The sequence below is a fragment of the Enhydra lutris genome, unplaced genomic scaffold, assembly GCF_002288905.1.
Source record: "Enhydra lutris kenyoni isolate GAN:26980312 unplaced genomic scaffold, ASM228890v2 scaffoldscaffold31, whole genome shotgun sequence".
Lineage (NCBI taxonomy): Eukaryota > Metazoa > Chordata > Mammalia > Carnivora > Mustelidae > Enhydra > Enhydra lutris.
In genome coordinates, this window is record NW_019154115.1 from 21,745,432 (window position 1) to 21,770,765 (window position 25,334).

Consider the following 25,334-nt stretch of genomic DNA (forward strand, 5'->3'; position numbering starts at 1 on the left):
ACAGAGAAGTGGTTTGATAATCTGTTCAATGAGATGAGCCCAGTGATGTCATACTGGGATGTGGCAGCCATGTCAAATGGCTACAAAAGTTTCTAAACTTACTCCAGATTCTCTAATTCTCTCCTCCTAGACAGGAAACAAAACAATTCTCAGAGGGGTGCTGGTTTGCTGACCGTACTTGAAATCCAGCTGGACTGCTTGCTTCTGCTCTGAATCTTATTCTCCATTTTCCACAGAGCCACCAGAGAGATCTTTTAAAGTGTAAGTCTGATCTTACCAGTTTCCTGTTTAAAATTTTTCAAGGCATAAAGTCTTTAAACAAGCAAAATCCTGCTTAATTTGTCTCCTATCTGTTTGTCCACGGTCATCTATTGCTAGCCATCCAGTCCTTTGAGTTCCTTGGATAAGCCGGGATCCTGCTTCAGGGCAGTTCTCTTGGTGTGGACTTTTCTTTCTCCTGGCTCTTAGCACAGATGGCTCCTCATCTGTGGATTTCAGCTAAAACATCACCTCCTCAGAGAGAGTGTCAGAACTACCTTATCAGAAGTGGCACCCTTTCCTCCTCCTGTCCTGGTCTGCCCTTTATGTGCTTCCTTGATAGCACTCTGCACATCAAGAGATTTGTCTCTTTTCCCTGCTATAATGTAAGCTTCAAGGGGATATGCACCTTATCTGTCCTGTTCCCCTTTCAATGAATATGGATGAATATGAATGAATAGTTTGGGAAGGCTTCATGGAGGAGTGGGCTTCAAAGATGTCAAATGATTGAGAACTGCCTTACTGTGAAGAACTTCGTTTCTCTATTAGATTTCTCTATTAGATTAATCTCCTATGCATAAGTACATCCCCACCAGAAATCTTGGTGGGGATTAGCAGTTCTCACCGCCTTGTCACAGAAGGCAGTGCTGGCCTGGAAATGGCTGGGATACCAGTCAGCACCGGAGGATTGGGCAAGTTCCTCCTCTGGGTCTTGGTTTTCTTATTAGTAAGAAGGGATTTGTTCACAAGAACTTGGAGGTCATCTGACTGATCTGTCAGCACTATTTTATGTGTATCCTTTCCGTTCTAAGATTCTTCATTCTTCTTGTGAACTCTGTAGCTGTTTTACAGGATTGGGGTAAAACCTTCCATGAAGTAAGACTTAGCCTAGCTAAAGTAGGTGTGTAATCTTTAACAAGTTATAAAATGAGCATAATAATTAACAGTATGTAATTGAAGGTAAGAATGAAATGATTCGCTGCCAGGCTAAGGCTAACACATGTTGTGTTAGTGTATGTTTGAGTACTAATCTATACATGTCCCCTTTGTGGGGGGACAGAACTGCTAATTTTAAAAACATAAGGCTCATGATAGTGATATCTGTACAGGTTGAATTTAAGGACAAGGGTATAAAACAGAAAAGAGGGTACTGCTTGACAAAGGCTATAATCCACAATAAATTCTAGTGAATGCTCATGTAACAACTTAGTACTGACATTTGTGAAATAAAAGCTGCGACATTCAGGAAGGTTACAGAAATAATTGCAATGTCTGTAATACAGAAAAACTAAAAAATAACAAAGACAGAAATAATAGAACTCCAGCCTCTGGACAAATAGGACAATTTAGTTTACATGAAAATATATTCATATATACCTCAGTCCCCAATCAAATTTCCCAAGTAGGAGTTTGGTAATATTTTTGGTAATATAGTGTTATAATAATCATATATTGACAGAGATTTGATAATTAAAGTACTGATTTTTTTTAAGGGTCACAAAATTTATTTCATAGAAAAACTCAGATGAGATTATATTTATAGTTCATTTCTGATTTTAAGACAGTACACCAAATCACTTGATTTTATGCTGCTATGGCATTTTAAAAGAGCAAGTGGTAAATTAGTATATGGAGTAATACTTGATGATTTTCACAAGTCTGTGACTAAGTCATGATGATTTTGATCTTTGCTGTCCAAAATCAGCCTGGGTCTGTGAAGCATTAGTGGACTTAAAACTTCTACATTTTGTTTATAAGGGGTATAACTTGAGTTATGTCATGACTTTAAGGGTTCCAAGTTTAAAGACTTCATTTTTGGGGGGGTTGTCTAGATCTTAAATGTTCACTAAGAAACATCTGAATACATTTAAACAGATGTATTTCTAGCTTAGAGTGAAGTTCCATTCATATGCTTTTTATTTTTTTCCTTCTTCACAGACTCTGTATTCATTTAAACAAGTATTTGGCATTCATACCACCCAGAAGGAGCTCTTTGATGTTGTGGCTAATCCCTTGGTAGAGAACCTCATTCATGGCAAAAATGATAGGATTATTGAAGGTTTTGTTACATTTTCTTTTTTGTCCCCCTCTGAAAAAACTTTTTTGATACTTATATATTTGTTTATGTTTGGCCTTGAATTCAGATTTGTTTTAGTGGTATAAAACCTACTTTTTAAAATATTTTATTTTTATTTAAGTAGGCTCCAGCCTGGGCATGGAGCCCAACAAGGGGCTTGAGCTCACCATCCTGAGATCAAGACCTGAGCTGAGATAAAAACTCAGAAGCTTTACCAACTGAGCCACCCAAGCGCCCCTACAGCCTTCTTTTTGAGCTGGTTAATTTTAAGTGTTTCTTAATACAGTGAAGAAATATTAAAAGTGGAGGACTTTTTTTTTTTTTTTTTAATTTATTTATTTGACAGACAGAGATCACAAATAGAGAGGCAGGCAGAGAGAGAGAGGAGGAAACAGGCTCCCCGCCAAGCAGAGAGTCCAATGTGGGACTTGATCCCAAGTCCCTGGGATCATGACATGAGCTGAAGGCAGAGGCTTTTACCCACTGAGCCACCCAGGCGCCCCAAAAGTGGAGGACTTTTAAGATCTAACCCAGTGTGACCTTCAACATATAAGTCCATGTGACTTGCTACATTGTAGGTCTCCTTTTCACATATGGTGTGACAGGAAGTGGAAAAACTCACACAATGACTGGTTCTCCAGGAGAAGGAGGTCTGCTTCCTCGTTGTTTGGACATGATCTTTAACAGTATAGGGTTATTTCAAGCTAAACAATATGTAAGTTGTAATTTTTCTTTTTTCTTTTTTCTTTTTTTTTGAGTTGTGACTGTATCACTTGAGGGTATAGGGACCAAGAGACCTGTGGATACAGTAGTGTTAAAGGAAAACTAATACACTGGATACATTCTGAAACCTTAAGTAGTAAATGTTTCTTATGTCTTAAATAAAATGTCTTATGTCATAAATATTCTTACGTCTTAAATATGTCTTAAAAATAATAAAAATGTTTCTTATGTCTTAAATATGTTTTAAAAAAACTAAGTTAAATTCTTAAAAAAATCATGGTCTGATTTTTACCCCCACTTCAGGTTTTTAAATCTAATGACAGGAATAGCATGGATCTACAGTGTGAAGTTGATGCCTTGTTAGAACGGCAGAAAAGAGAAGCCATGCCCAATCCAAAGACTCCCTCTAGCAAGTAATTACATTCAGTGTGACACTGGCCTAAGGGGAACTCTGTCTGGTGGCTTTCTCAGGCACAGAGAATGATAAACATGAAGGGGAGCTGGTCTGACAGTTGACGGTAGTGAGATCAAAGTTGAGGATGTTCTTCATTAAGTTTATTTGCTCAGTTCTGTTTGGTTTTGAGCACATGGTCCTTGAAATACTATTTAGAGAAGGTGCCACTTTGGGTGAGAAAGGGTAGAAAAGCTGTGTGTCTGGGAGGACACGGCAGGTACTGTTGGCTCACCACAAGTATGAATAGACTGCTTGCAGTGACAGGTCATTTAACTTAAATCTTTTAGTTTCCCCTTGGGATCATTTACTTTTGATGCTGACTCTGTAAGTACTGACTTTTTGGCTTTTTTCTTTTTTCAGACGACAAGTAGACCCAGAGTTTGCAGATATGATAAATGTATAAGAATTCTGCAAAGCAGAAGAGGTTGATGAAGATAGTGTCTATGGTGTATTTGTCTCTTAGATCGAAATATATAGTAATTACATTTATGATCTATTGGAAGAGGTGCCGTTTGATCCCATAAAGCCTAAGTAAATAGCAAAGAGAGTCCCTTGTCAGCTGCTTAACCTTGGGGAAGCCACTTTACCTCAGTGAGCCTTAGTTTTCTCAGTGATAAATGGTGATAATGCCTTTGTTTTCCCAATGAAATATGATGTGCATATATTTCATACACATATTAATATGCATAATATATCATGCAGTTGGTGTTCAGTGCATAGTTTTATTCTTAACCAGATATGCAGCTATATTAGGGAACCAGTGGGTTAAGGCTTCTAAGGAGAAGAGAGACCTGAATCTCATCTTAGATACACTTTTGAGAACTCTTGGCCTTGGGGCTGTATTTTGAGAAATACTGCAATTGTGTAAGGAAGTGTCCTATGCATTTGGGTTCCCTGGAGTTACTTTTCAAGAACCTAACGCTTCGTGTTGGGAGTTTGTAGTCATGTTAACCATCTGCAGTTGGTGATCGCTATAGAGCGGAGCCCAAAGCTGTTGTCTGTACAACTGATACAGATCTTTCATCACTGATTAATGTGAAGTGACATCTGTAACATCATTCCACCAGAGTTAAAAGACAACTCCTTAGATTTCCTTGGGTCTTCCAGCTCAGACTGAAGAGGAATGAACAGCCTGGCCTGACAATCTATGTTTGTGCCAGAGTGGACTCTGGAGTCTCATGTCATATTAGTATCTTGTTCTTAAGGTGATGTTTTTTTTTTTCTTTTTTTCTTTTTTTGGACAGACCGAGATCACAAGTAGGCAGAAAGGCAGGCAGAGAGGGGGGAAGCAGGCTCCCCGCCAAACAGAGAGCCTGAGGTGGGGCTCGATCCCAGGACCCTGAGACCATGACCCGAGCCGAAGGCAGAGGCTCAACCCACTGAGCCACCCAGGCACCCCGATGGTTTTGTTCTTAAGCTAAATGTTTATCATCAGTGCTGTCTTTGTTAGGGCCTCTCAGAACATAAATAATATGAAGACTAACTGAACATTATTGGAGAAACACCTGGATACTTAGAAAACCATTAGACTGAGAACAGGTTTAATAAAGCAATTTATAGATTACTTCCTTTCCCATTTGTTGTGTGTACCCATTTTCCTCAACTTTTTTTTTTTCTTAGATTTTATTTATTTATTTGACAGATCACAAGTAGGCAGAGAGGCAGGCGGTGGGGGGCTGGGAGGGGGGAAACAGGCTGCTCGCTGAGCAGAGAGCCCGATGCAGGGCCAAATCCCAGGACCCTGGGATCATGACCTGGGCTGAAGGCAGAGTCTTTAACCCACTGAGCCACCCAGGCGCCCCTTTCCTCAACTTTTGCGATGATTCATTGCTACCAATCCATTTCACTTTTTTACACACGTGCCACGTTTCTGTTTGGTTTGTTCTAAAAGAGATTATTTTCAAAGAAGCCTCTCTTGGTTTTAGTTTTACAAAAGGAAGACTGATAAATGTGCCTTGCATGCCTGTGACTTTTCTGGTAACTCTTGAATGAACTCACGGGGTGCATATTTGGCATCGAATTCAGATTTAATTGGTTAGGGTGGTTTTTAACCTTTTTTTTTTTTTTTTAAGTCTTTTTAAATACGATGAAGAAATACTACAAGTAGAGGGTTTTTAAGCACCCACTCATTGTGACTGTCACTACTGTGTCACTACTGTGGACTGAGCCTGGCTGCTGTAATAGTAACTTTCAACTTATTCCTTTAGTAAGTGGAACTGTTGCAGCACACCCATGAGAAACACAGATTTTGTGTATGTGATGACGTGGACTCTTTCCTTAAGGAGAAAGGGTGCAGTTATGCCAGTGGTTGGCATCTGTGGCATGTTTGCATGTAGGTGGTTTTTCGTTGGCACTGCGCTGGCTGCTACCTCTGAGCCTCTCCCTGCTGCTTGGGGAATCTGCCCTATACTGAGTGATGGTGGCTGACACACAGTTCCACCCCCACCGCTCACAAGACTAAGGCTGAACAGGTGGCACCCTTCTCATCCTTATCCTACTGTGCAGATCAAAACTTGACCAGCCACTTTGAAAAGATTGCCACTCCTGGTATATACCAAACTCTTTCTGAATTTGTCTTTTGCGGACTCTGATGTGAGAACCAGCTCTGTTCAATTTTTAAAATTAGGGAAATGCTAGATTTTGTGGCTTAACCTGTGCACGTGGTGTTGCTATATGTAATACTGTTTTGTTCTCTACTTGTTTAGTGTTTTCTGTGCTTTATTATTACACAGTAGAGCAAAGCTTCTAGAACAATATAGGTTCCTGTGACCCTGTTACAATAACTAATCCTGACTGTATACCCTTATACTTACCTAAGTTTCCTGGTTTTTTGGAGCTCTTGCCTAGGCCTATTCCCATTGTAAGAATCGATGTCAGGTGGCCTTCCAGTTTAGTCCTAGTCTTAAGTTGACATATTAGGATCTCATTATTTAGGAGACTGATGTCTTTCTTTCTCACAAACCACCACAATCTAAATTGCTTCGTGAAGATAAGAACCATAACATGTATGTTGCAGGATGTACAGAAGTAGAAGTGAAATCTACTGAGGAGGCTTTCGAAGTTTTCTGGAGAGGTTAGAAGCCAAGCTAAAGTTAGGAAAATCTGAAACAATAAATAAAATCCTGAGAGTTGCTACTGTAATTTGATGGCAGTACTATTTAGTAGAAAGCATGTTGAGTTCAGGTTTGATCATTGATGTCTCTGTCATCACAGGCCAGAAAAAGAGATGTATTGCTAACACACATTTGAATCATGAGTCCAGCCATTCTCATAGCATGTTCAACATTAAATTAGTTTAGGCTCCCCTGGATGCAGATGGAGACAGCGTCTTACAGGTAAACTTGTACTGTGTGGAGTTTTTCTTGTTTTAACTGAACCGTTAGTTTTTGGAACTAGAATTAAATCAGGGAAGTTTGACTGCAGTGAAGACTATTCTAGAATTATTAAATGTGGGTGATGACTTTTTAAAATTGTTCCATTAAAAAGTGTAGTTTTGGGAAGCTGGCTATTGAATCTAAGAACCTGGAATTGTGCTGTGAAAAAGGTTTACAAATCTTTATAAATCTCTTTAATAGAGGAGATAAAATGAGTATGAGTCATTATTTTATCTCTGAAGACTCATTTTGTATGTGGGAATTCAGTTAATGGTTTTAAAATGTCAGCAGTTAACTTTCCAGGGTAGATACAGTTTAGGAGATGACAATTCTAAATTGTGCTTCTCTCCGCTGATAGGCCAGTAGGCCTCCCGTCTGCTGATCATCCTTTACTGCTGGGCCTGTCACATTACAAGGCTTACATCAATTAGTAAAAGCATTTGTGCCTGAATAGGAATCATTTAATAACTTTGAGTTATTAAAGTGTAATTCCATTTGAACCTCCTCATGAAGGTTTCTACATGGCATGATGAGGTGGTACGGCAGCATACTGAAGACCACCAGGATTCGAATTCTGAGTCCTTATTAATTTGTTAGCTGTCTGACTGTTATAAACTCTTGCTAATCCTCTGTGAGGATTAAAGCAGGCAATGCACGTAGAATTCTCAAGCCAGTGCCTGACTTACATAGAGTAAGTACTCATACTAGCTAGAAAACGCTTGTAAGTCAAGCCTCCATATACACTTGCTGTCCTTTGAACACATCTAATATTACAAATCAGTTATGTACCTCTTTTCACTTTTTTATACAATTAGAATATTATGAAAGTTTTCAATTATAAAATTAAGTATCTGGTTATAGAAAAATTTAGGATAGGCCTGCTTTAGAGTCACTACTTAGCAGACAGATTGAGATCCTGCAGTGAGGCGCTGTGCAGAGTGCTCGAGATGAGACCATTGATTGAGAGGCAGTCCTTGCTTTCACGGGGCTTAGAGTATAATGTGGAAGACCAGACAAGAGGCAAGTCATGGAGACTATCATGAGTATACTGAGCTTATGCTCTTAGCAGACTTTTCCACCAAAACCTGTATCCTTTGGCCCTACTGTTTTGTACTATGCAAATGTGATATTTATAAGACTTAATAATTTGTTGATCGGAATATATTTGAAGAACACTGTAAACCAGTTATACCTAATGTTATTGTAATTAACGATCTTCTCTTCAGGAAAAGGAACAAATCACTGTAAGTCAGTTGTCCCTGGTAGATCTTGCTAGAAGTGAAAGAACGAACTGGAGAAAAGCAGAAGGGAACAGATTACGTGAAGCTGGTGAGCACAGCATAGTACTGGTTTATTGCTACAACTTCCAAAAACTTGAAATGTCAGTCTGTCACCTGCTGATTGATAGGTGGTTTAAGCATAATTGTCTTCAATTTTGATAATCTGGAGGCTAAGTTTCGTGGTCATTGCTGTTTCTTTAGTAATGTTGGTTTGGTATCAGTATGTTATATATATTATGTATATGTTGTATACATAATATATATGTAACATATATTTGTATATTCTATATGTTATAGTACACTGACTTCTTGAAGAATGAGGGTAAGTGATTAAAATAAATATAAAGCAAGTTATATTCAAATGGTATCTATTGCTAGTAAAGCACCAGATCCTTAAAATTAAGTGATTTAACAGGTATTCCAACATTCATACTGGCAAAAATTGGCTTCTGGAAGTGGGAAAACTTTGAACACAAAAGCAAATTGGAAGGAAATCTGTTTTTTTTTTTTTTTAATCTTTCATTAATGTAGCCGTTCATGTTATGGTTTACCTAATAGCATGTATGGAGTGCGTACTGTGTGCCAGTACTTGAACATTCATTTAGTCTGGGGGTGCATGTGAGGGAAAGTTTAGGGGGATAGTTCATGTAGTTGACACTTGAGTGAGCTATATGCAAGACAGGGTTATACTTGACAGAGGAGGCAGCCACTTGTAAACTGAGAGAATATGGCAGGGGGGCAGCCACTTGTAAACTGAGAGAATATGGCAGGGTCAAGGTCACTGAAGTGGGAGGGTGTGGATTAGTGACCCACGACAACTGAGGCAGCAAGGCCATGAGGACTTGTCTATCATGTTAAAAAGTCTAAATTTTGTCCTAAAGGAATAATGGTGATTGCCAATTATTAAAGGACTAGTGTGTATCACAGTATTTACTATGCATGGGCTCGATTTCTTGATTCTGACCTTTCAGGATTATGTGATACCCATTTCCAGATGAGGAACTGGGTTGGGAGAGTTTACGTCAACTTCCCAAGACTCGAGCCTGATTTTAAACCCAGACTGGCTGGATTTTCAGTGCTTGTGTCTTTCTGCTGTTATGCAGCCTCCCCTGAAAGGAAATGAAGAATTAGTCTTTCAGAAAGATTGTTTTCCCATATAGAGAATTAATGTACTGAGGCAGGTCTAGTGATAGGAAGAGCAGCTGGGAGCCTTTTGCAGTAATTCAGAGGAGCAATCATGTGCCCTGGAGGCAAGGGTGGGAGAAAAGGGAGAGCTGTTTAGGAAGTCGACCTGCGTGTAGAGAGGAAGCAAGAGAGGAGGGCAGGTCCAAGATTGTGGCTGAGGAGAAAGCAGTCGGAGGTGCAGGTGTGGGCCGTTTAAGAGTCTGTTGGATGTGTTCAGCTTAGTCCAGGGGAACTGCCTAGTCACTGGATGTACACACATTTGGAAGGAGAGAGATTTGACTGGAGGCATATAAGTTTAGGTTTTGCCAATATTATAGAAGCAACAGGGGAGATGAGATTATTCATGGAGGACACATGGGAACAGGCTGAGGGCAGAGCCTTGAGGAACAGATGCTTGAGGTGATTGATTGAAAGAGCCTGGGAAGGAGGAGAAAGAAGGTGGTAGCCACGTGAGAGGACAAAAAACCTCCACATTGAAAAAAATAAATAGAAAAATTTTAAAAATAAAATTAAAAAAAAAAAAAAAACCCTCCACATTGTGTATGTGTATTTAAGATAGAGAATCTGGGATCCAGATCACAAGAGGAAGGATTCACCTTGATGGGAAGAGGGTTTATCTCCGGGGAAGAAAGTAGAAACTTGAGGGTTCTGATGCTTTGGGAGAAAACCAGAAAGGACTAGCAGTATTGATACGGATGGGCAACAGCTGAGATAAAAACGAGGGCATGAGCAGGGGAAGAAGAGGAGACTGTGGCTGGGGCACAGGATTCTAGAGGAGGTGCAGTTCTGAGTGATAAAGGTTCAGGGTGTGGGCGTAGCTGTGCAGCTCACACGGTGAAGACCGACTGACTGGAGCTGCGGGAGCGGGAGTCCTCCGGCAGCACGTGAGAGCAGTCCTCACAGACACCAGAATGACCCAGGAGCAGGTGTGCTGGGGAACATGGAAGGGCAGCAGCTAGGGACTAGGAGAATGTTGATGGCCTCCTCTGCTCACCACCCTTATGTCAGGCTTCAGAAAACAAGCAACTTTTGCTTGTGCTGCAGGGGGAAGCACTATCCTTCTGACAGAGGATAATCCTGTGAGCCTTTTGCACCTCGGCTGCAGGGTAAAGCCCGTGGACACCTCACAGAATATCCCTGAATGACGTAAAATATGTAGGATTACAAAGGAAACTGATTAGATGGAAATGTGTTTTTAGAAGTTTTTATTTATTTGAGGGAGAAAGCAGAAGCAAAGGGAGAGGCAGAAGCAGACTTCCACTGAGCAGGGAGCCTGATGCAAGGCTCGATCCCAGGATCCAGAGATCATGACCTGAGCTGAAGGCAGATGCTTAACTGATTGAGCCACTCAGGTGCAACCCACCCCTTCTCTTTTTTAAAGATTTTATTTATTTATTTGACAGAGTTCACAAGTAGGCAGAGAGGAGGAAGTAGGCTTCCTGCTGAGCAGGGAGCCGGATGCCCATGCCGGCTCGATCCCAGGACCCTGGTATCATGACTTGAGCTGAAGGCAGAGGCTTTAACCCACTGAGCCACCCAGGTGCCCCACCCTTCCCTTTTAAAGTAAGCTTCACGCCCAGTGTGGAGCCAAGGCAGGGCTTGAACTCACAACCCTAAAATCAAGACCTGAGCTGCTATCAAGAGGTGGATGTCTGGGGCGCCTGGGTGGCTCAGTTGGTTGAGTGTCTGACTCTTGGTTTCAGCTCAGGTCATAATCTCCTGGTCCTGAGATTGAGCCTCACGTCAGGTTCCACACTCAGCAGGGAGTCTGCTTGAGATTCTCTCCCTCTCCCTCTGCCCCTCACCCCACCTGGGCTCTAAGATAAATAAATCAATCTTAAAAAAAAAAAAAAGTCTGATGGCTGACTGAACCACTTGGGTCCCCCCCCCACCTCGCTAAAAGTATTCTTTTTTTTTTTTTTTTAAAGATTTTATTTATTTGACAGAGATCACAAGTAGGCAGAGAGCCCGACTTGGGGCTCAATCCCAGGACCCTGAGATCATGACCCCAGCTGAAAGCAGAGGCTTAACCTACTGAACCACTCAGGTGCCCCCTGCTAAAGGTATTCTTAAGGCACTTGTCATTGTAATAATTTACATGCTTCTTTATTAATGCCTTAATTAAAGATGTATCAGTAGGTCTTATAACTATGTAATTTCAAAGTAGTGATGAACATAACTATCTGTAGCACTGTAAGGTGCTGTAAAATTACCTATGATTTGTACTGATAAAAATCACAGATACCACTAATATTATGTTTTGGCCTACATTCATAATTGAAAGGAAATGCTATATCAGAAGTCTGGAAAAAATAAAAGGTATAATTTATTTCCCATCCAGTATACAGACTTCCTGAAATGTACCCATGGACAATAGGGACCCCAGGTTAAGAAATCATGGTAATTAGAGAGAGATGGGTAGAGCTCTCTGTGAGAGGTGTGAAGACGTAGGGAAGTCCGGTAACAGGAATTTGGGCTCCAGGGAGCACAGTGGAAGCAGGAAGGACACTGGGAGTTGGGGTCAAGGAAGAAGAATCATGAATCATGGGACATTGTGGAGACACAGAGGAGCTCTGTGTTTTGAGAAGTGACCAAGGATGAGAGTACAGTGGGAGTTAGCTCATGTTTTTGGGGTCTCTGCAAGTGAGCTCTCCTGCCTCACTGGAGGCTTGATGAATCGGTCAGACTTGCCTTGGCTCAGAAATCCAAACAAGAGTGGTCAGAAGTAACAGCTGCATTGCCTTAGTAATCCTTGTTTGGGGGCACGTGGCTGGCTCAGTAGAGCATGTGACTCTTGACCTCAGGGTTGTGCGTTCAAGCCCCACATTGGCTGTAGAGATTAAAACCCAAAAACAAAAACTGAACTCCTTGTTTGGATGTGGAGGGGACAGAGTTAGTTGGAGACAGGAGCCCCTCTGGGTGCTGGGGGCAGGGGTGAGGTGGGACTTCAGTGCTGATGAAGCCTGACGCTTTTGAGATAATATTTTAATATGAGGATATTAAACATCTGCATTTAATATACTTTTTCACAGAATTCAAGATTTGGAAGAAACTTTATGGGCCATGAAATATATAATGGTGCATTCCACGGACAGTCCTTTTGATAGAATCCTTGAAGGATGGTGTTAACCCCCTCCTGAAACACTGCTATTAAAATAACTCCTGAAGTACAGCCAGGCCATGTGGGGACAGCTCCTTAGACTGGGCCATCAAAACCCATTAGTTGTAATTTCCATATAGTATTTCAATGAAGTGGGGATTTTATAGGCAGACAGACCACATTGTAGCTACTGTATTGTTTTCAAATGTCTTCTATCTATATTTTCCTGTCCAGTAACAATCAGTCATTAATGACGCTAAGAACATGTATGGAAGTCCTGAGAGAGAACCAAATGTATGGAACTAACAAAGTAAGCAACAGCCGGTCATCATTTGCAGAGCTTTGTTTGTGTGCGTTCTTGTGCCTTATATATTTGGGTTTGAATGTATTTACAGATGGTTCCATACCGAGATTCAAAGTTAACCCATCTGTTCAAGAACTACTTTGATGGCGGGAACCTGGGTGGCTCAGTTGGTTAAGCAACTGCCTTCGGCTCAGGTCATGATCCTGGAGTCCCAGGATCAAGTCCCACATCAGGCCCTCTGCTCATCAGGGAGCTGGCTTCTCCCTCTGCCCCTCGCCCCTTTCATGCTCTCTCTCTCTAATAAATAAAATCTTTAAAAAAAAAAAAAAAAAGAACTACTTTCATGGGGAAGGTAAAGTAAGCATGATCGTGTGTGTGAATCCAAAGGCTGAAGATTATGAAGAGAGCTTGGTAATTTTGATATATTTATCTTATAAAGTCTCAGCATTTCTATGGTGAAAACAACTATTTGGATGTGAAGAATGACATTTTAAGTATTTTTAAGACTGATACAGAACCATTAGTTACAGAAGTGAACTAATGACCAATTTATTATTGTTTCATTGAGTAATTTCTGAAAGACTTGAATATGCTGATTTATAAAACCAAAAACCTCCTCCAATGTGTTCTGTGTCTGGCAAGTCACGAGATTTGCAGAAGTGACCCAAGAAGTTGAAGTGGCAAGACCAGTGGACAAGGCAATATGTGGTTTGACGCCTGGAAGGAGATAAACAAACCAGGCTTGGGGAGGACCAGTTGGAGATGGTAAGATTTGTGTCACATCATGTGCATGCTGATGTCTGTCAGTCTCTCTCCTTAAGATTGATTTCACAGTAGAGAACTACTTACTTCCCTTCCTCTCAAGAACCAAGTGCAAAGAAAAGGAAAAAAAAAAAAAAAGAACCAAAGTGTAAATGAGTCTTCTTTTGTTATATACTATAACTTACTTTCCCCACTTTTTTTTTAAACTCATTTTTAAGGAGGTATGATTGTGACAACTCAAGAAAGCACATGGCTCACTGAACTGGGGGGTCTAATCACAAGTGTATCAACTTGTTTAAATAAGCTTTCTCTCCTGTGTAACTTCTTGTAATTTTTTATAATTCAACGCAGAACCACTGGTTACAGAAGTGGTTTTACACAGTTTTCCACTTCTGCCATCCTCTGAACTTTTAGATATCAACGATGAGCAGACTCTTCCCAGGCCAATCGAGGCATTAGAGAAATGACATCACCTATGGCAGATGATGATCGATGAATTTCACAAACAATGTAAGGGCCAAAAGTGGTCTGCAATCATTTCAACTCCAGAAATTTTAACAAATTTGAGTTCTTTGGTGGGGCAGATCTTTTTTTTTTAATTAATTAATTAATTAATTAATTAATTTGACAGAGATCAGAAGTAGGCAGACAGGCAGTCAGAGAGAGAGGGGGAAGCAGGCTCCCCGCCAAGCGGAGAGCCAGATGCGGGGCTCCATCGTGGACCCTGAGACGATGACCTGAGCTGATGACCTGAGCTGAAGGCAGAGGCCCAACCCACTGAGCCAGCCAGGCGCCCCCTGGTGGGGCGGATCTTAAGGAAGGATTATCTGTTTCTGCACTTTGTAGCCCTGAAAGGACTGTTAAATTAGACTGACAAGGAACTTTCCCACAGCCCGTAAAACAGAAGAAACAGGTAAGTGTGTATTCTCTCCCTTTTTTTTAAAATCTACAGAAATAGACACAAAGGAATAATAGCTACTTTGCTTTTAGTTCCTACTAGTTACTTGGAAGGCGCTTCATAAATATTACATCTTAAAAATGTCTTTGGGCAAATGATTTCATCTTCCATTTCTTGGCCTCCCTATCTGCAAAATGAGGATTTTAACTGTCCTTACCTCAGAGGGTGTTAGTGGCAATGAGATAATATGTGAGAATCATGTAGAACAGTGAACAGCCTGGTACTTACAAATGCTCGGTAAGTAGGTCTATGGTTTTTATCATCAATTCATTTGAATCTTCAGAGGAAAGGTGTGAGATAAGTGGAATCTATATCCTCATTTTGAAAGAAAGAAATGTGCTCAGAAAAATTGTCATATAACTAGTACTTGGTGTTCCAGGGATTTCAAGTTGCATCCAGCTGATCCTAAATCTGTTATTTCTGTTTTTGCAGTTGTTTTGAACCAAATTACTTACCTGTAAGGGCTGACAAGGGAATGCCGTAGCGCAGAATGAAAGACTCTCTTTTTCAGTAAAAACCAGCTTTTCTAGGAATATCTCTCATACAGATTTAGAAACCAAACTCTTGATTTCTTTCTTGTTTTCTGCTCCAGGCTGTCATGATTTGCTGAATAGTTACATACTGGTTAATAAAAGTTGATTTCACTGGTTATTTTGGAATTGGAGTAAACTTGGCCTGCATGCTTTGTTTCCGCTATTACGTTTAAAGCGTTAAGAGTTTGACAGTGCTGTTTCAAATAAAGAAAACTACATTCAAGGAAAACTACATGAAAAAGAAAGGGTGATCTTAGGACAGAAATTGGAAATAGAATGACTGGAGAAGAAAAACAAAACTTTAGAGTATAAGGTTTGTTTTGGCATGATTTAGTGGATGTGCGTGCTGGCTGGTTAGCACTGCTCTCTGACCTAGCTGTTCGCCCTCCCAGCCTTTAACCACTGCTTACTGGGGGAGAGGCAGCCCGAGCTCCCTACTAATCTGCACCTCACCCCAGAAGAGAAGAGATGGGAGTGAAGAGCTTTAGAGGGGTAATGTACTCTTTAATTTTCTCAGTTAGGCTTTAGCAGTTGGAGAGAATGTTCTTGGACCAAATAAGTGAGTTTCTAGAGGGCTTTCATGAGTTTAGCTCTGGTTACAGCTTGCTTTTTGACTTAGGATGATAGGTTTGTTTTCTCTATATCCTTTAAAGGGTACCCATTCCTTCTGGACAGAAGCTCATTGCAACCAATACAGTGTTCTCTCTTCTGAAAACAGCCTAAAAAACAAAATTCAGGGCAAATTTTAGGGGAAAATCATTTTCACATGAAGTCAGTTAAAGTTTTGTCTTTTTCTGTGAGGCCTTTGTTTAGGAAGTTCTCACTTCTAGGCATGGAGGCAGGAATTCAGATAACATTGTAGAGGGAACTGCTTTCTCCATGATTTTTCTTTCCACAGCTATGCCTGCGTGAGCAAACCACCAAAGCAGTCAGTTCACAGCTACATGCGGTGTTTACAAGCTGGATCCTGAACAGAGTGGTCTGCCTTCCCAGAATGAGATTTTAGAGAAGACAACTACAATCTATGAAGAGGACAAGCGTACTTTGCAACTCGAGACTCAGAACCAGAAACTTCAGCGGCAGTTTTCTGACAAGCGCAGACTAGAAGCCAGGCTACAAGCAAGACATGGTGACAACCAACCATGAAGTGGGACAAAGAATGCGTGAGTATCGCTCCTGTGGGACGGTGGCTGACTTCCACCCGAGGTGTTCCGAATCCATGTTCCTAGGCTTAGGGTTTTGGTGGTGGTGGTGAGAGCAGGAGCCACCGTTCAGTCCATTCTGTCTCCTTTCTCTGCCCTTAAAACGGCTGACCAGAGAGCCGGCATGACAAGGTGTGCTTGACTCTGGGAGGACTGTCATTCTTAGGAAATGAGGCGGCTGGGTGGTCTGGGATGCTTGTTTGGTGTGACTGAATTAGCCGTGTGTTCCTCTTGCTAACCTAGGAGCACCGGGTGGCAGCCAAGCAGCTGGAGATGGAAAATAAACTCTGGGTCAAAGATGAGAAACTGAAACAACTGAAGGCTATTGTTACTGAACCCAGAGTTGAAAAGCCAGAGAGACCCTCCCAGGAGTGGGACCGGGGAAAAAGTCACTCAAAGAGCCGTCTCTCTGTCACCGGTACCTGTAAGTTTTTTGTGGTGGGGTAGTCACTTGCACTAGAGAAAATGTGTTCAGATAAGGTAACTTTCTAGGATGCTCCATTTGTTTTATATTATTGTATTTCTCTAACTTCTATATGTAAATATTTCTGAATTTAGCATAATTAATTTATTGCAAATTCAGAATAAAACATGGAGTGACTCAGTAAAAAGGATTCTAACATGGGCTAAAATGATAGAAAAACAGTGAATTGTTCCTTTCTGTGTTTCAGTCTTGCTTATTAATTTCTCTTCCATTTTTTTTAGCTTTCTAGTAACTATACTGCTCAACTTCCCACCGGCCAGCAGCTGCTGAGCCAGTCACAGCTACATAGGCACTCTAATTCTTGCAGCAGCATTTCTGTAGCCTCCTGTATTTCGGAATGTGAACAGAAAATTCCTCCGTATAACACACCTGTCCATGTCACCGCTATTGCAAGGCGTAGGCAGCAGGAGCCAGGACAAAGTAAAACTTGTGTCAGAAGGCAAGGGATGTACTGGACGGAAGGCAGGGAGGTGGTTCCCACATTCAGAAATGAGATAGAGCTAGAAGAGGACCACTGCTGCAGGTTCAGTGCCGGCATTATCCTAAACCCTGGTGGCCATAGCGAATTGCGGGTTTGCTGGTGGGGAGTGCGGTTTATGACTTGATTCATTCAGAAAGTTCAATGGAAAGATGGGTGAGCTCCAGATATAAACAAGGGCTAATTTTTCTGTTATTTACTTTGACAAATCACCCTGAGATTGAGGCCTAGCTCTTCATCTGAAAAAGTCCTAACACCTGGCCAATGTGTGCCCCAGAGTAATCTGGGCTTTCATTTGCATAAGCTAATATAAGCAGCCACAAAATCAGCGAACAGTGTCTCAGAGCACATTTTCCATTTTTTTGTTTTCCTTCCTGTTTTTTTGCTGCTTCTGAACTTTTATTTTTTAAATTGTTTTCTCAAACTTATTTTGAATAGTTTCAAATTCAAAAGTTGAAAGAATGGTACAATATACTTCTTTCCCCTTACCTGGATTTACCAATTGTCATATAGCCATTTTTTCCTTGAACTTCTGAAAGGAAGTCCCTAGACTTTGTGACTTTTAGTCCTACTAAGGACACTGTCCTGTATAAACAGTCTTTATCAAACCTAAGAAAGTTAACATTAATTGAAAATAGCCTCTATTTTTAATCTATGATCCTAACAAAGTGAATGTGGTTATTCACAATGTGCATGTGGTTATTATGTCTTCAATCTCTTTTAATATAAAATAGTCCCCCTGCCACACCTTTTTTGATTTTCATGACATTGACTGTTTTGCAATAGTCCAGGCCTATTTTGTAACTACTGAAGGTTTGCATGTCTAGTAAATTGCTTTTAATCTCAAGACCTTTATCTCAATTTATAAGGGCTTGACCTCAGTCAACAGTGTTTAAAGAAATTCGTGTTTAAATTTTCTTCTTAAGGATTAAGGTAAAGTTTTTCCTTTGACTCTGAATAAATGGACCAAGTTAATGTGGATTTATATTTAGTAAAATCTTACTATAGCTATTTTAGAATCTGTCTTTTAACAAATTAATAGTATTTTGCTTTAAATTTTCTTGTATAATTTAGGGTACAGATAAGTTTCATTTAGATGGCCCGTACTTCTTATTAAGGGATAGTGATGAATTGCAAGGTATTTACCAAGACAACAGATGACTCTAAAGACTAAGTTCTTTACAAATTTTGCTTGAAACCTTTTTTTTTTTTTTTAAAGATTTTATTTATTTATTTGACAGAGAGATCACAAGCAGGCAGAGAGGCAGGCAGAGAGAGAGGAGGAAGCAGGCTCCCCTAGAGAGCAGAGAGGCCGATGCGGGGCTTGATCCCAGGACCCTGAGATCATGACCCGAGCCGAAGGCAGCGGCTTAACCCACTGAGCCACCCAGGCGCCCCTGCTTGAAACCTTTTTAGGGAGCAAATTTTGGTGACTGATCTTTCGGATCAACTCTAATAAATTACCTTTATTTTTCATGAAACTTTAGAGAGTGAACACTATTCAAGGCTTGCTTATGCTTGGTTAACTAATTCTGCTCTCAGATATTTAAGATTTACTAGAGATCCTTTAACTTCTCACTTGAAATCAAATCTCTTTAGAAGTGCAGCAAAGGTTAGGCTAGCATCTGTGTATCCAGGTTTGTTGGCCAAAAATTGTTAGGTGGGCTGAATTTATACTTCAGTGAAGAAGATGAAAATATCTGATTCAGTGAATAGCAGATTGTAGTAATTCTTTCTGAAGCCAGTTTCATAATGTACTTATTGCTAAATGTGTTCAGGAAAACTATCACCTTTGCTAAACGGTAGGTCACAAGAGCCTGACTTTGTTCAACATCAGGTCACTTTTTAAGAAGGGAAAATATCCTGGGTTGCTGGCAGTGTGGGCATCTTTCATGGCCAACTCTATCGCCCACGTTCTATAGTAGCAATGACTTAGCACCAGCAGCTGTTGCTTATGATTACATAGGGGAAATGCTTCAGTTCTCCAGACAGACTTTTTAAAGTTAGGATCTTTGTCCGTGACCAGGCTGGGAGGATTTGGCATGTGACAGACTTTAATTTGCTTTCAGTTAATACAAACAGGAGACATCTCAACCAGTGAGTTGTCTTTGGAACTATGTCCTGTATGTGAAATGCATTTCCTTAGACTGAATGTGCTAAATTTAACTTTCCCAGATTTACATGATAGTTGACTGGAAGCAACAAGTTTTTAACTGTATGATTGATACAGACTGATTTGATACTACATTTGGTTTGGTTCTTGGAATCTTTATGAAATATTTGAGAAAAAAATAGTTGGTATGTTTTAGCCATTATTGTGTTTGAACTTGTCAAGAAGTTCTACTTGAGATTTTAAGATCTCAAAATAGTCAGAAGTACTTCATTTATAGTCAGTCTCTTAATCATTTTATACATAGGGTTCTTATTATATCTTATGTTCTTTAGCATTACGTACCATAAAGTCCATTAGTTTTTACTTATTTATTGTCTTTGTATACGGAGTGTTATGTGCAAGTTTTAGAGCTTTTACTGACCTCATTTGAAGTTTTTAACATAGTTGTGGACCTAACAGATTACCTTACAATAGGAGGCACAAATAATGGTTTTGATAGAGAAAGTAAAATGAATGGTCTTGAATACCACCTACACAGGAAAGCCTAGCAGCATAGCCAGAATTTTTTCTTACATTGTTTTAAGGAGAGCTCCTTGGTAGAATGTATACTGAACAAGCAGTATTAAAAGATGTTGGTTGGTTGTGTGGTTAAATACAAAGAGAACATTTAAATTATCGGAATAACATATTTAGCTTTTGAAAAGGTTTATGCATTTGTTTTGATACTGTCATCAACTAATGTAGCCAAACCTGCTGCACTTCTAATAATACCCTTAAATCAATTCTGGGTTATGCTTGTTTCTTGATTCCACTTTCAACCTGATCAGAACGCACTACCAGTTCATCTCCGCCACAGACGATCTCGCTCTGCAGGAGACAGATGGGTAGATCATAAACCTGCCTCTAACGTGCAAACTGAGAGAGTCATGCAGCCACATGTCCCTCCTGCCATCACAGTATCTGCTGCAAATGGAAAGGCACTAGCTAAGTGTGAGAAGTACATGCTGACCCACTAGGAACTAGTCTTCGATGAGGAGACTGAAACTAAACTAATCAAGGTAAAAAATTGACAGAGGACGAAAAACATACAGAAAGTCAATTTTGCAAAAAAACCACTTACTCTTCTCTTTCTTTGACGACTCACAGGCAGTGTCAACAAAGATAAATGGGTAATGATAGAACCTTTTTGTTTGTCCGTTAGAAAACTAAAGGAACTGCTCAGGCTGTAAATCTGCTAAACTCCGACAAAGTCAGCTCTCTCTAGTGAACAAGGCTCAGATCCTCAGGATTCTGTTCGAGGAACTCCAAATCTATAACATACTGTAGAGTTAGTTTCAGCCACTACTTTAGGAGCAGATCCAAAGAACTACCATTTGTCGGTTCCAGATAAAAAGCCCACGTTAAAATGTGATCTATCAACATTTCTTATCACTGAGCTACCCAGATCCCTTTCCCTTCCCTAGCCTATAGAAAAATTATTCTTTGATCAGAGTCAGTGAATAATCAGAGAAAAGCCAATTAGAAAAAATTTAGAGGATGTTTCTTAATTATAACCAGAGTTAGAAATAAGACTGTAAAATGAGCGGGGTGGCATATCCAGAGGAAAGTATAATGCCTTAGAACATTTAGAAATCTCTGGTAGATTTCTTGATCCTTGGTGTAATTTTTAAAATTATAGACTGAACAAAAAGGAATATTTTTTTGCAATTTGAGAATGTTACTGATTTTATTACACTGGACTTTTCGTTTACTGAGAGATAATTTCTGAAGTACTTTAATAAGCACAGTCTGAAGCACTTGTGAATAGGACTTTCTTTACTGTTTCATGGAGAATCTTAAATTCAGTTTGAAATACATGTTTATCATTGTTATATCAAAGTATAATGCTGATCTTTCCTGTCTGCTTCAGGGTGATGTTTATAAAACAAGAGGTGGTGGACAATCTGTTCAGGTTATGGATATTGAGACTTTAAAACAAGAATTGCCAACTGGGTGAGTGATCATCAGATGTATCTCCTCAGAGGGCTTCAGACTTCTTAGCTGCTGCTTCTTGCAGAACACAATATCCTATAAGATGTAGCATTAATTAACTGAAGGAATATAGTGATATCCTATTTCTAGTATTTTTCCTGTTCTTAAATGCAAAAATAATGGTTGCATCATGTTTCCCCCTTTTCCACAGTCGAAAATGATCTTCCACAGCAGCACATGCCCCACCAGATGGTAGAGTCCGAAGGGACTGATGTAGAAACCAGGGTAGGGGTAAAAAATATGTCTGCTTCATAAAAGTTAGGGCAACCTATTTTAACCCTCCTGGCTCCAGCTTTTCCTGCTCTCAGAAGCAGCTGAGGTCTGATCTCACATTGCCAGTGTAGCCTATAGGTCTGTTCTCCACAAACCCGCCATGGTTCTCATGTTTGTTTAGGTCTGCTCCTTATAGGAGTTCTCTGGTTCAAGGTCCCTGGTTTCAGTGTAGAGGGACAGGACCGGAGATTCAAGTCAGAGGGCATCACTGTAGAACAACAATTCACATCAAATTGGTGGGGATCTTCACAGAAGCAGAAGTTCCCTGTGGAACAGTTACTCATTATTACTCTAGCTAAAGGAAGGCTCTTCTAGAGCGAGCGTGGGAAGGGTAGGTGGTGTTAGAAAGCCAAGCTCTGGCCACTAACCTTCTCAAGGAAATTACCTGCATGACCTCTAGAGACCTTTCCAGCTCACCATCTTTTGTGGCCTATGTCAAATAACCTGCACATATCTGTTAACATAGCTGTCTGTGCTGCACTAGAAAGCAATGTGGGATCCCACCGTGGATGAAGCCATCTGAGCAGAACTGTGTTTACAGACTATAGAGGAGCTGATCTTTTCCTCTTCTGTAATTTTCTTACCCGTGTTCTTTGGCCGTGGAGATGAGAGCAGGATCTCAGCTGGGACCTGGATATCAGCATCATGCACAACCAAGTGAGTTCTGACTAACCAGGCCTTTCTGTGTGTGTGCTCCCGCCTCCAGTATTTCCATTATCACCCCATCTCCCTACCATCCACTTTTAAGAGGACATACGTGGTTTTTGTTTACCCCTTGGAACAGCTAGGCCCTCTAGCAGACTGCAGCAGTGGGGCTGAGAATGTCAGAAGGCTCAGTGAGAGCAGTAACCGGAGGTAAAGGGAGATTGCTCATGCTTATGCACACTTGGCTAGTGCTCCTAAAGCTCTCAGAGGTGGACTGAGATCACCTGTAAGGAGGGAAGCTGGAGGCTTTAGTCAAGGATGACATCTCTTCGTGTAATTCATTCCTCCAACTTGGCCTCTTGATCTCGTATAGTGATAAATGTTCACTAAAACAAAACAGAATAGTGGAATTTATGGTAGGGGAAGGAATCTCACCTTTCCTTCTGTTAAGCACATACCCAAGAGTCTGGTCTATTCCTTTTCCATATTAATTTACCCCTTTCAAATGTTTACCTATACAAGTCATTGTGTCCATTTTTAACACACACATTCCTTAGGCAAGTTGCAAAGTCACTGCAGTCAGATGCCGGCAGGAACCCTGCTCCTTAAGTTTAATAGTGGAAACCCATATTTTATAACCGTTACTTGCTTTCTCAGGATTTGAACTTTCCCACAGTAAAACCCGAGTTCTTGTAAAGCCTTTCCTAGAAGATCCAATTGCTATGAATGCAAAAGTCAATACTAAATGCTGGTTTTCACATTGTAAGCACAAGAAACCATGACCTGACAGTCTCAGTGACCAAAGAGCATTTTCATTTGTGTTGGTGATTTCTCCAAAGTCATGCCAGGAGTCTTCTGAGTCACCTCTCAGCTTTGTTGAGTATCACAGACCTCAGATACATCATACACTGGTGCAGATCAGAGATTCCCCCTATGGTTCCAAAGATACCTAGGCTTCAGCACACTGTTTCTATTCTATGCCCTGCCATGTAAACTTTTCCATAATGCTGTTTTGTATATATCTTGTATACTTAATAACTAATTTGCACAAGTGCTTTGTCTTGGGTGATTAAGGAAAAATATATGTAAATCACTTTTTTGTGTGACTTTTCCTGCTCTTTTCTGAATACTTTTTTAATAACAAATGCTGCTATAGATTAGCTTACAAGAATGCACTTTAGACATATTTGACAATTCAAACTTTCAAAATAAGGATGTCAGTAACTGGCCAACACTAAAGCCGTTTTAGGAAGTTGTTTTGAATTTTGTATGTATATATCTACTTTCCGACCTTTAGATATGCAAAAAGAACTGAAATAAACACTAAGAAATACAAAGTTGTGTGACAGTCATTTAACACATATTCCTAGCACCTTTGCTTTGAGCTAATGTTCACTTGTTTCTCTCATGTTGGGGCTACCTGTACTAAAGCACACAAAGGAACCATTTCAAAACAGGGTACTTCTGCCCAGGGCCCCAGCAGCACAGCTTTGAGGAGGGACCTCCTTGACTGGGGGGAGAGAGGGAAGGGAAACACACAAAATTATCAAAGGACACTGAAGGAATATTCCCTGCTATCTGCTTTAGGATTTCAGTAGGAGGTCTGCACAAGGACCTCTGGGAGTACCCTGTTCCAGGTTCCTTCCCCCTACCAGCGTGGAGGCAACCCCAAAGCACGGTGCTAAGCTTACACTTCCCCTCACCCCCTATCTCTGTTGCCAGCTTCTGGATTGGCTTTTTTTTATAGGCAGTCCTGAGTGCTGCTCCAGAACCAGCTCAACTGGGGAGAAGCCAAAACCTGAGCTATTGCACCACCTTCTGGGAAACAAAAGAAAGGTCTACAATGGCCACTCTGTTGAACTACACCAAAGTAGACAACTGAGGACAGTGTGCTATTTCAGTGCGAGGGCAGAGCTACATCTAATTGAGCACTATAAAAACCACGGTGATATGGAATCACCAAACATTCCCCTGCTGAACCAAAGGTGCAAACTACTGTGATTTAACTGACAAGCAATTCAAAATAGCGACTATAAAGAAATCTGATGAGCCTATAAGAAAACTCATGTGATTCAATTTAGGAATAAAATGATTGAACAGGAGGTTTTTTTTTTGTTTTTTTTTTTACCAAGGAGTTTGAAATTTTAAAAAGCCAAATTCTAGAGCTGACAAATTCGGTGAATGAGATGAAGAAATGCATTAGAGAGCTTAAGAAATAGAACAGATCAGGAGCGCCTGGGTGGCTCAGTGGGTTAAAGCCTCTGCCTTCAGCTCGGGTCATGATCCCGGGGCCCTGGGATGGAGCCCCACATCAGGCTCTCTGCTTAGTGGGAAGCCTGCTTCCCCACCACGCTCTGCTTGCCTCTCTGCCTACTTGTGATCTCTCTCAAATAAATAAATAAAATCTTAAAAAAAAAATAGGGCAGATCAGATTGAAGAATAAATTAATGACTCAGAGGATAGGAATTTAGAAATGATCCAGGAGAGGAAAGCTAAGATTAAAAAAAAAAAAAACAAAAACCTGCAAGAGCTAATCATGTATGATGAGATAAATAGAATAGTCTACCAGAAGGAGAAGGGGAAAAGGGAGGAGAGAGTGTATTTAGAGAAATAGAACAGAACTTCCCAAACCTACCTGGGGAAGGAACTAGAGAAGTCTAAGAAGCTAAGAGAACACTATTATCTCAATGCAAAAAGAGGATCTCCAAGACACCTGTTTTTAAAATTTAAAAAAAAAAAAAAAAAAAAAAAAAAGGGTACCCAGGGAAGAAAGAAAGTGACCTACAAAGGAATTTCCATTAGCTTACTGATGGGTTTCTCAGAAACTCTACACACCAGGAGGAAGTGGAATGGTGCATTCAAGTGCTGAAAAATAACTGCTATCCCAGAACACTTTATCTGAAAAAGATATGCTTCAGGTATGAAGGAGAAATAAAGGCTTTCCCTACTAAAACAGAGAGCTCACTACTAGACCTGGCTTGCAAGAAATACTGAAAGGAGTCCTCCAAGCTGAAATGGAAAGATGCTAATTAGTGACATAAAAGCACATGAAATAACCTACTAGAGACAAAGGTAAACAACATTTAGAAAACTGTATATA

General features: G+C 40.4%; 1 pseudogene; it reads left to right on the forward strand.

Moving 5' to 3' along the window:
• The first annotated feature begins 1,802 nt into the window (after positions 1 to 1,802).
• On the forward strand, positions 1,803 to 22,265 carry LOC111153246 (annotated as a pseudogene).
• Positions 22,266 to 25,334: the final 3,069 nt, after the last annotated feature.